Source organism: Lycium barbarum, chromosome 2 (genome assembly GCF_019175385.1).
Source record: "Lycium barbarum isolate Lr01 chromosome 2, ASM1917538v2, whole genome shotgun sequence".
Lineage (NCBI taxonomy): Eukaryota > Viridiplantae > Streptophyta > Magnoliopsida > Solanales > Solanaceae > Lycium > Lycium barbarum.
Window position 1 is genome coordinate 68,094,045 of NC_083338.1, and position 11,638 is coordinate 68,105,682.

At 36.8% G+C, this 11,638-nt stretch overlaps 1 long non-coding RNA gene across 1 annotated transcript; it reads left to right on the forward strand.

Annotated features, from left to right (window-relative positions):
* The first annotated feature begins 528 nt into the window (after nucleotides 1-528).
* Nucleotides 529-11,298, forward strand: LOC132620531 (uncharacterized). Its single transcript, XR_009574982.1, has 3 exons — nucleotides 529-1,076; nucleotides 9,794-9,851; nucleotides 10,981-11,298. It is a non-coding gene; the product is annotated as an uncharacterized LOC132620531 (long non-coding RNA).
* Nucleotides 11,299-11,638: the final 340 nt, after the last annotated feature.

Here is an 11,638-nt window from a genome sequence, read left to right on the forward strand (position 1 = left end):
CTTTGGTGACATTTTACATTTGGCAAAATATCATAAGGTATATTATTGTGTATTATTGAATATTTACCACACAAATTATAATTTTTAAACATATTTATCAGGTTTTAATGCCAAACTAGTGGAAAAAATTATTTAATTAATTGTTTAATTTGTTCAGAGTTAATTGATGAATATTTTACTCCGTTAAATCAAGAAATTGGATTAATTAAATAGATAACCAATTACATTTCATTTTCTATTTTAATTTTTGATTAATTTCAAATCATGTTCAAATTGGTTACAATTGAGACTCTCTAATTAATTTTTGCATACTTATGGTTAAAATTAATATGATTTTGGCTATATCTGAAATCAATTCATAACCACATGTGCAAGAAATAACCATCTTTCATTTCTGCTAAGGTGGGCCGAAATCGACCTCAAATCATTTCGGCCCTGTTCCCAAATTGGTTTGACCCGACCTAGACGCCCATTTAAATGCAAAACCAACGAACCCCATTTTATTTTCCCCTTTCTTCACAAATATGGGCGAAAACCCTAACCACCCTCCACTCCCTTCTCTCTCTTCGGGCAATGCTCCTCAGGCTTTACATGGCTTGCATGGCCGTTTTGGGCAAAGGGCAATTAATCCATTTGTCCTCTTCATCGCGGTTCAGCCTAGAAAGGTGAGGCTTTCCCTCTCTACTCTTTTCTGCGAAATCCTTAATGATTTTTGTCCTGTTGATATTCAAACCCTCAATTTCTGTTGGTTCTTCAAGTATTGGAGAGGATTCAAGAAGAATTATCTCTCAAATCTGAGTCCTACATCTATTTTCAAGAGGAAAATCCTAGGATTTGGGGTTCTATATAAAGAACCTCATTTCCACCGATTTGAATAAAACTACAAGTCTTCATAGAAGCATCAGATCTAATTTCCAATTTAACTAGGGATTTGGCTTTAGTCGAAACCTTTACCTAATTGAATTTGGTCTTTTTAATTCTAAACCTTGTTTTTTGTTGTGGCTGAGTATTCGTGGTGTCGAGGAGCTCAAAAAGGATTCCCGACTTCAAATCTCGATTAGTCTGCATTGAAAAAAGTAATTTCCTCATTCCTTTTTATTTTTGTTAATTTCTTGTATTCACTACGTGATTATTGTTTAGTTTAGTTTGAGTAGTTTAATTATCAGTCTATGTGCTTTGTTTAGTTTGATTAGCTAGTTATTTTAATGTTTGGGTTATTTGCTGGTTGGTTTAGTTGTGTTGTTGAGTATTAGCTGTTAGTTTAAGCTTAATATAGTTAGTTTATGGTGTGTTAGTGGTTGTTAGTTAAACTATAAATAATTGTTGCTTAGCTTAAATTAATCTGGCTGTTGTTAAGCAATGATATGGTGGTGCTATTAGGCTTAATCTTTGGGATTAGTCTTAATTAATTAAGGTTGATTATTGAGGAAAATGATACAAATCAGTGTTGGTTAATCATTTTTAAGTTCATCTTAGTCCCGACTAGTTAACTTCTTTTAAGTCTCTTCGTAACTGGATTAGGGATTAGGCTATTGAGATTAGTCTTAAATAACTGATTAGAATGGTTTAGTCTGGACTATTAAGTTGTATTTTTGGGTTCAAATGGGTGTCAATGGTGTAACTGCTTTCTTTAGGACCTAACTTGATTTCAATAGTCTAGAATTGGTCGCTTGAATTCTGATATGGTACTGAACAATTGGGATTTGCTTGAGATACTTCTCCATTCTCCGCACAGTGTGATGATATCTGGAATCATGAAACTGTTTGCTGAAGTTTTTGTGATTCTTAGCTATATTATGTGGTTTCTCTAGCTTATACATGCTTGATGATAAAAAATGAGTCTGGTGAAGCTGAGCAATAGCTTGACTCATGATTGTGATATAGCTTCTGATATTTTGCACGGCTAGTTATCTATCCAAATGAATACCAGTTTTTCGCCTATAGGATAGATCACGTTATTCTACCTGTTCCAAGCTAGCCTTTGCGGAATAGTAATAATAGGAAAGTAAAGACACAATAATTTTACGTGGAAACCACCCTGCTCACAAAAGGTGAAAAAACCACGACCAACACCACTGTAGAATTTTTCTCAAACTTCACTACAATGGCGAGCCTTTGTAAATTCAAGTTACAAACTCTGTAACCTAGGAACTAAAATCTAATTCCTATCTCAACAATCTCCCCAGGCTATTAAGCCCACTTCAAGTTATCCCAACTTGAAGTTGAATTTGACTAACGTTTTATACTTATTAATATTGCTTCTATGAAAGTTGATAAAGGTACAACTCGATAAACGCTCCTTATACAAGATTCTAGACTCAAGAACTGTAACACATAAACTCTATGGAATAAATTCTTCAATCTTCTTTTTCGTTGTATCAGGTCACACTTTTGTAATCAGAACTCTCAATTAATGCATTTACAAGGTTTGTTCAATATTCTAATTTTCTCTCTTTGTGAGTGCGTAACCTTCTTCATGGCACGACTTGGATATATATATATATATATATATATATATATATATATATATATAACACTAGGTTTGCGTCAAGTAGGTTGAACTCAATCCTTACATGGTAAGGCCTATTATGAGAGTTAGGGTTTGAGTTGACTTGGGATTCTTGCTTTCACACCGCTTCAGCGATCTTGTAGGAGTGTGAAGTATCTTGATAATTATGGAAAGAAATCTTGCAACTTGTCTACCAAGTCTTTACCATATATCACAAATCCTACTTGCAGTAGGACTCTGAGCTGGAACATGTTCTTGGACCTGACTCATCCATCTCTGAATCGTCTCAGTGTCTGAGATAGAACATGTCTATAGACCTGTTTCATTCTCCCCTATCTTGCATCGTCTCTGATCTATTCAATCCTGGCTCATTCACCTATCTGAGATAGAACATATCTGCATACCTGGTTTACCCACCATGTTCAGTCACTTTGTCCATCATCTCTCTATGTTTAATTCATTGTTTGTGTCTTCAAATATATGTCTCTAAACATGATTCACTTGCCTTATTCGTTTACTTTTTCAATAATCAAAACACATGCATGCTTATGCTAACAAATTCTCCCTTTTTGATGATGATAAATTGTTCCAACTGTTGTTACAGCCTAGAAAATGAACATCAACAACTAACATTGAACCAGGTTAGCATATATGAGTTTAAAAGCATACGGATTATAAGCAATACACAATATCTTATATGGGTTTATAAGCATTACACAATAACATCTTCCCCCTTTTGGCATCATTAAAAAGTTATTCCAGATCAGTTAAGCATTAATTTGAACTTGCAATATTTAACTCATGGCTGCTGGGGCTATCACAAATACACATGATAGAAACATTTGCTCAATATATATCTTCTTGAATGATTTGAAGCACAAAAAAATATAACAAAGATATAAGAGTGCATGACAATTTCCATTATCATTGAAAGAAAACACCAACACAGAGTGATCAAACAAATGTATAGACCAAAAGAAACCAAGAACTAAGATGTTAGAATAGAGGAAGGAGTAAACAAAAAAGATAGCTGAGGAAAACTAGGAGGATGGTTTTGAGGTTGAGGAGGAGTCTTGTCACACCCCGACCTTACTAGGGTGTGATGGGCACCCGACCCCATACTTGGAGCCGAGCGAACCCGCTGACTCTTATTACATATATAAACTCTGGAATCAATTCAGAATAAAATACATAGTAAGCTCTCAATATATTTTTTTTCATAAGTAATGTCTACTATCATATGGGGCCCGCGACATGAAACGTAATAACATATCGACGGGCGAAGCCGTCTACAAAGCTGACACTCTATACCCACGACTCTGTCTGCAAAGTCTCTAACATAGAACAAAACATCATAGCATAGTACGCTGACTCGGCTACACTCCAGGGCCAAATGGAGCTCGCCAACTTCGCTGGAACATCTTCTATAATGGCTTCGGCTCATCTGGGTGTACCTGCGCGGCATGAAACGCAGCCCCTGAAGAAGAGGGGTCAGTACGAGCAATGTACTGAGTATGTAAGGCATGGACGACAATACAAGGAGAGGTACCAGTGGATATAATCACAACGGAATCATATGGCATCTCGTAGGGAACATATCATGTCATATCATATCGTGTCATATCATATCATGTCATATCATGTCATACCGTATCATATCATATCATATCATAGCGTATCATGTCGTATCATATCATATCATGTCATATCATATCTAGTCGTATCATGTCATAGCATGTCATAACATATCCTGTCGTATCATATCATATCATGTCATATCATATCATAGGGAGTCATATAATGTATCATAGACTGATTGAAGTACATGTACATATGAATGCCACTTAGGGCGGAAACCATGCATGCTTATCGGTCATATCATATCATAGCACCGAACAAGTCGGCTCACCTACATAGCGCTGAAATACGTCGGCTCGCCCATATATCCCGCGTCCGGGATGATAATGCCAGCTGACCAGGTGGCGATGAAACATGTTTCCCTTCCCCATATCCCCATATACATGTATCCCTTCCCCACTCCCATATACATATATAGCATGCATGAGAGCCCAAGGAAAGTCATGTGTCTATCGGAGTGACGTAAGGTCGGTAACCTCCGATTGTATTATGGAATCATCATGGTCGTCATGTCACGCCTTGAACATTATCTTGGGAAAACATAAAACAGGATCATAACATATTACCTCGTGTACTTTAAAACCTTTAAAATAGTCATTATCCAAAAGTAGCTTAGCATTTCATACCGTCGTATTCATGGTAAGAACATATCCTTGGCATATTCGTCATAGACACTTTCTCATGTCTGGCTTCATTATTATCACCATAACTTCGTAGTCGTTGTTTTAGTTGTAAAAACTTTCAAAATTTGTAAAACTTGGATTTTGGAGAAAGATGTATATTTTGGAAAACATTTATAACTTTTGGAAAGGAAATCGTGTTTTGAATCCATAACTTCTAGCTTTTGAAAATAAGGACGTTATGGGGAACATATGAAGGCTCAGAAACATATTTCGGGTCAATCGGAATTAGTATACGAAAGTTATGAGCGTTTGAAATTCAGAACCTTTTATGAACATTCCAGAAGTCATTTTTGAAAAATCATTCTTATCATAATCATCATAGGACATTCTCAATCTTGACATCATCATTGTCATCGTGAAACATATCCATCGTCATTGCCATAAGAGCTTACGACACCATAACCTTTATTTTGGAGAGATACGAACATATTGGAAAACATTGACGAGTTATCGGGGAAGTAAGCATACCTTAGAATCATAGACATCTAACTTTCAAAATAAGGACGATATGGGAACAATTACAAAATTATAACATCGGGATCATGCCATAGAAAGAAAGGGATGAGCCTTAACATACCTGCGTCGCGCCTTACTAGCTACGCTTATTCGTCCAACTTGTTAATCTACATTCAAAGGAGTTCACACATTCATTAGATCTTTTGTCATATACTTGCCTTAACCTTTCAAGCACATTCATTTATATTCTGCCGAAATTTCGGCAGCATCTCCCCTGTAAATACACCACCCCCGAGATTCTAACTCGGCCAAATTTAGCAACAACAATCCGAGAATGGAACTCGGCCAAACCTACAACGATACCAACAATTTTTCTAGCCACATTTCAATATTCATTTCAATCCGATTCAATTCAATTCGATTCACATAATCTTTCAACGACTTAATCAACGTATTACTTTACCCAAAACCTACCAATTCAACAACAACCATGCATATCATCATCATTCATGTATGCTAACTTCGACAACAACCTTCATTCTTCATCGCATAATCCGTAACGACGACTACTAGAATGTCAAATGACATCAATTTACATTAACTTACCAAAACGTCTATTATTTGACCATAACCACTTCTTACATATTTTCGCGCATTTTCATCCATCCCTTTACATTTCAACAATAACCATACCTTTCACCCATTAACAACATCATTTTCATAAGAGTCTATGTTAAAGTCATATTAATTTTCAAAACAGCCCGCAACCATTACAACTTCAACATACGTCATTAAACCTTCATTCTTTACCATAAATTTTACAACAACCACAACTAGAACACTAAGTAAAATCAACTCTTTCCTTGTCATAACAAATCAGCCCATAAACACAATAGCTTCAACACAACACTTTATGACCCTTCTCCATAACTATTTTCGTTTTTAAAGCTTGCTAGACCTTAAAATAAACTCAACACTAGATATGGGATGAATAAAATACCTTATACTTGAAGAAACTCAGCCACATAAATTTTCTTCAACGCCACACTTGAGTAGAAGGAAGAACAATCACCTTTCACGGACTAGTTTGGCGAAATCTTGTTAAATTCTTGATTTTTCAAACTATAATATTTGGGAGAAATTTTGAGAGGCTTCTAGGACTTTTGGAATACTAATCTTGCTGAAAACATGGGATTTATGGGGTATTTATAGCACCCCTAAGTCGGTTTCACCGACCTCCCCACGTGGGGCCCGCGGTTCTCTTTATTATTTTATTGGCAGTTTAAGGTATCTCTCTTAAAATGGCCATAACCTATGATTCCGACATCGTGTGAGGGTCCACAACCTACCGTTGGAAAGCTAAATCAATTATCTATAACTTTTATTTCTGGGGGTTTTCCCAAATTCCAAACGTATAATGCCGTTTCTGCCCCTCCAAGTCAGGTCATCCGGAAACGTTTTCTTAAATCGTCCTTTTGGAGGGCTTACACTCATTTTTGGCTTATGGGTCCTTCTTAGGACTTGCTCAACTTCACATGTACTACTCATATATCTCTTTATATGTCTTTTATAAAGTCCCGATGAGTGGGCCCCACCTTGGCTTATGGTTACGAGGGCTATCATCGAGTGATCACGTTAACCGATTTACTTCCTACGCTCTCCAAATGCCATGTATATACATTCTCATACTCAGATAATATAATCTTTATCTCTGATCCTTGTGTGAAATTCCCGTTTTGCCCCTGTTCTTCCGCATTATTTTCATGAACCATTTTGCGAATTCCTCTTTTTACCCTTAACCTTTTCCGATATTTCCATACTACTAATATTCATAACCAACTTGTACATTAAAATAATTTTGGGAGATGGTCATTCCCTTAGCTTTGCCACGACTACCTTGAAATATCCGAACATATAAAATACGGGATATAACAAGTCTTTAGAAAGGGCAACGACCAAATCCTGAATAATCTTAGTGTTTTCTGCTTTCTTCCTATCTAGTGCATTCTGTAGACTCAAAATCTGAGCATTTAGAACTTTTTGCTCACGTTCATACTTGACATGCAACATATCTAAGTCATAGTGATACTTATCCTTCAATGCTACAATCTCAGCCTCTTTGGCTACAAGTTGATCCCTTAAAATTTATTGCTCCTTATCAGTATCCCCAACAGGAACTAGTTGATCAACCTGTTCCAAGGTCCCAATGACATCCTTCACCGTTTGATACTGCCACACTTTAATGGGCACTTTGAAATGGTCAAAGATTTCAGCCAACCAAAACCCGTAGGCCAAACCCATGGCTTTTATTCTCCTGCAGAGAGACCCTGCACATGTGCTGAATCATGAGATTAGGCATTTGGACTCCAGTGTCTACAAGCTCCATGAGTGCCATGTCCAAGAAGCTTGCCTCAACCCTCCCTTCTTTCATAGACACAACCATACGATGAACTACTTCAAAATATAGTTGGTAAAGCTTAGGCATCTATCTTTTTAGTACTCTCTTGTGCTGCTTGGATGCTAGATTGTTTCAAAATTTCCTTGTCATGTCCACATCACTTGCCATTCCTTGGAGTGATGGCCATTCATTCTTTGCATATTTTTCCCAACCCACAGAGGTCACATGCAGAATTTTACCCAACTTCTGAGCATTTAACACAATTTCAACTCCCAGTACAGTGCTAGTGAGTTGCTCTCCATCAAAATTAGCATTAACATAGAAGTCAATAACCTGTTCCTTACGCATCTTCCTCTTTTCATCTCTTGGAAGAAATAAGTTACTCCATCCTTGGTTCTTAATCCTTTCTAACAATATATCCATCTTAGGTCCTCCATGTCACGACCCAACTAGAGGGCCATGACGGGTACCCGGAGTTAGCCTACCGTGCACCACCTTTCCTTTTATCATCTGCCTCATCCTGAATAAATACTATTCTCAAAGCAACACTTAGTATGGGACAGTCTTCTATTACTCCTCAAAGCATATTTATACACGTGTATAAGCCCACGAGGCTACAAAATGATATACAAAACTTACACTAAATGGATCATAATACATCTATTACCCATACATGTCTACGAGCCTCTAACTGGAGTGCTGAAAATCATAAGGACGGGACAGGGCCCCGCCGTGCCCCTTTATGTACACCAAAGAATATACTAATAAGCTGCAACTCCGGAGTAGTGGAGTGCTATTGTAAGTCTGTTGAATAAGCTCCTAAGAATCTGGGCCGTCTCCCTATCTACCTGTGGGCATGAATGTAGCGTCCACAAAAGGAAGGACGTCAGTACGAACATTGTACTTGTTACACCCCGAAAATTTCTCATTAACGTACAATGAATAGACTAACGAAGGGCACGACGTATACGATGTTTTGATAAGTAAGAAATAACAATTGATGGTTCTAAATGAGATTTCAAAGACATGTGAGGTAGGAGACAGAAGTTGTTAAGGAAAGCAAGGTATAGGTTGTGAGTCGGGTAAGATTTATGAGTATCGAATTAAGGATGGCTTAATGATGTTTTGGAGAAGAGTTATAATGTCCCTTAGATTGGTAATGAGGTGTTAAACAAGTGTCAAGAAGGTTCTATAAGGATTGGAGGTCAAACGAGTCGACGAGAATGAATCCCGGAAGGTTGGGCAACATACGGTCCAACATACTAGCCGTATAAAACATACTGGCCGTATGTCCTTCCCAGAATGGGACCTCCACTGGACCAAACATAAGGCCAGACATACGGCCAGTATAAAAGATACGGACCGTATGTTGGTCCGTATGTTCGAGTCGGGTCAAATTTTTTAAGTTGATATAAGGACCCTCTCTCATTTAATTCATTTCATTTTTCACTCCACCCTTCAAGAATTCTCTAGAACCCTCTCCACTCTTCATCCACAAGAACCCAAGAGAAATCTATGATCAACTTCATCAAACTAACAAAATCAAGTGTATGAAACACATTAAAGTTCATCCAAGCCAAGGAATTCCAATGGAAGTGAACTAGGGTTTTGGTGCAAGAGAAGTATTTTCACTCAAGGCTTATTCCTAAACCATCTAAGGTAAGTTTCATGGTATTTCCATGTTTTTTAAGGTGTTGAAAAGTTGAAACACTTGGATTGTAGAAGGATATAGAAAATGGGTCATGAATGTGGGAATAGTGTCATTTTTTAGTAGTAGTTTGGAGTGAATCATGAATATTGATATGTTGTGATTGTAATTATGCTATAAGTGACATTTAGAACATGGGATAAGTATTATATGTGAGAAAACGCAATAGTGAATTATGAACACGATTATGGAGAAATTGAAGTGAAATTGTGAAATGTGGATAATGTAGATGAATGATGATTGTTGTTTATAATATTGTGAATGTTGTTATGGATGTTGGGAGTGGATATGTAAAATGAGGAAAGTTTTATAAACAAAGGAAATGCTGTCCAATTTTCTTTAGCTTTAGTAAGCACGTTCTTATAATCGATTAGCTAATGTTAATACGAACTTTCTTGAAGGTAGAAACGCGAGCATCGAAGGAGAACAATCAAGAGATAGAATTATTAAAAGAAAGAGGTATGTAAGGCTAGTCCTTTCTTTCTAAGGCATGACTCCATGGCATGAATTTTCCTATATTTCCATGACTTTCCTACGCACCAGAAATTATGAGTCTATGATTATAAAGAGCTTTCATAAGATAAAGAAAAGAGATACGATGCGAATATGATAATGATAACCATGAATTGATCCTAAAAGTTCTAAAGTTCATGATATGCTAATTCCATAAAGTTCTTGCTATGAATACGATATGATGTTTCTGCAATCTAATGACCCTATTTACGATCCCTTGAGGTTGCTCGTTGTGTTAAACTCACCTTAAAATGTTAGTTCCTTCAAGGTAAGATATGATGAATATGATCACTCCATAATGTAATCGGGGGTTCTCGACCTTATGTCACCCCGATATTGTTATAGATTGTCTATAAGCTCTAATGCATGTCCTATGGCCAATATTCCGAAAAATTACGAGTCTATGTTCATAGGAGGTCTCATATGAGATAAAGGTAAGAGATATGCCATAGATACGATAATGGTGATGATGATCCTAAGTTTAGAGATTATAAAGCCTATCCTACGATATTTTTATGAAGTTCATGCTACGAATATGATATGATTTTCATAGATTGTCTTTAAATTCAAATGCATGCTCTATGAAAAGTTATGATAAGCTTATGAGATGTATGTGATGATAAAAGATTTCCGTAGTGATGGCAATGATGATGATGAGATATACAGAGCCTTGTTATGGTCGGGTACGGAAGACATGTATGTGATACTATCGAGCCACTACGTGGCTGAATACGGATAATGTTTAATGTGTATGAGCAGATACGGTGCTATGATATATATATATATATATATATATATATATATATATATATATATATATATATATATATATATATATATATATATATATATATATATATATGATACGATGATGTATGCGCTATGATGATACATGTACTATGATTATATATGATATAGGTATGAAATGTATCCACCCTCAAAAGTTACGCAGGTTACATCTTCATCTTATGTCTTATGATTTCTCTATTATATTCATTTCATTCATGCCTTACATACTCAGTACAATGTTCGTACTGACGTCCGTCTTCTTTGGACGTTGTGTTCATGCCCACAGGTAGACAGGGAGGTGATCCAGACTCGTAGGAGCTATTAGCTGACTTGAGAGCACTCCATTGTTTCAGAGGTGCCATTGATTTATTCTTTTGTGTATATATATGTATTTTGGGCATGGCGGGGTCCTGTCCCATCCCTATGTCTAGCACTCTAGTAGAGGCTCGTAGATATGTATGTGTGGGTAGTATGGTCTCACGATGACCTTATTGTATGTACATTATTTTGATAGCCGAAGGGCTTATGTATATAAGGTAAATATGTTTCAAGTGTAAATGGGTTTCCTATGATTTGAGTATAAGGTTAATGAATGGGCGCTTGATGTGTACGATGGGTAATGGTACGAGCGGTGCTCGGTGGTTAGCCTCGGGTACCCATCATGGCCCCTAGTCGGGTTGTGACAGTACTGAGTATGTAAGGCATGAATAATAACATCATAAAGAAATAAAGAAGTATGAGATAAAGAGATAACCTGTAACTGATTGCCTCTGAAGGCGGATATCATGCATGTTAACTTTTACCTTTAAAACATCATAACATATATACAATCATAAATTGCCTGACCGTATAGGTACGGTGTAATCATCATTAGCCCGCGTCCGGGCCTCCTGCGTCCGGGGTAACCATCTCATGCCGTCCACTAGTGGTGTCTGCCCGACCAA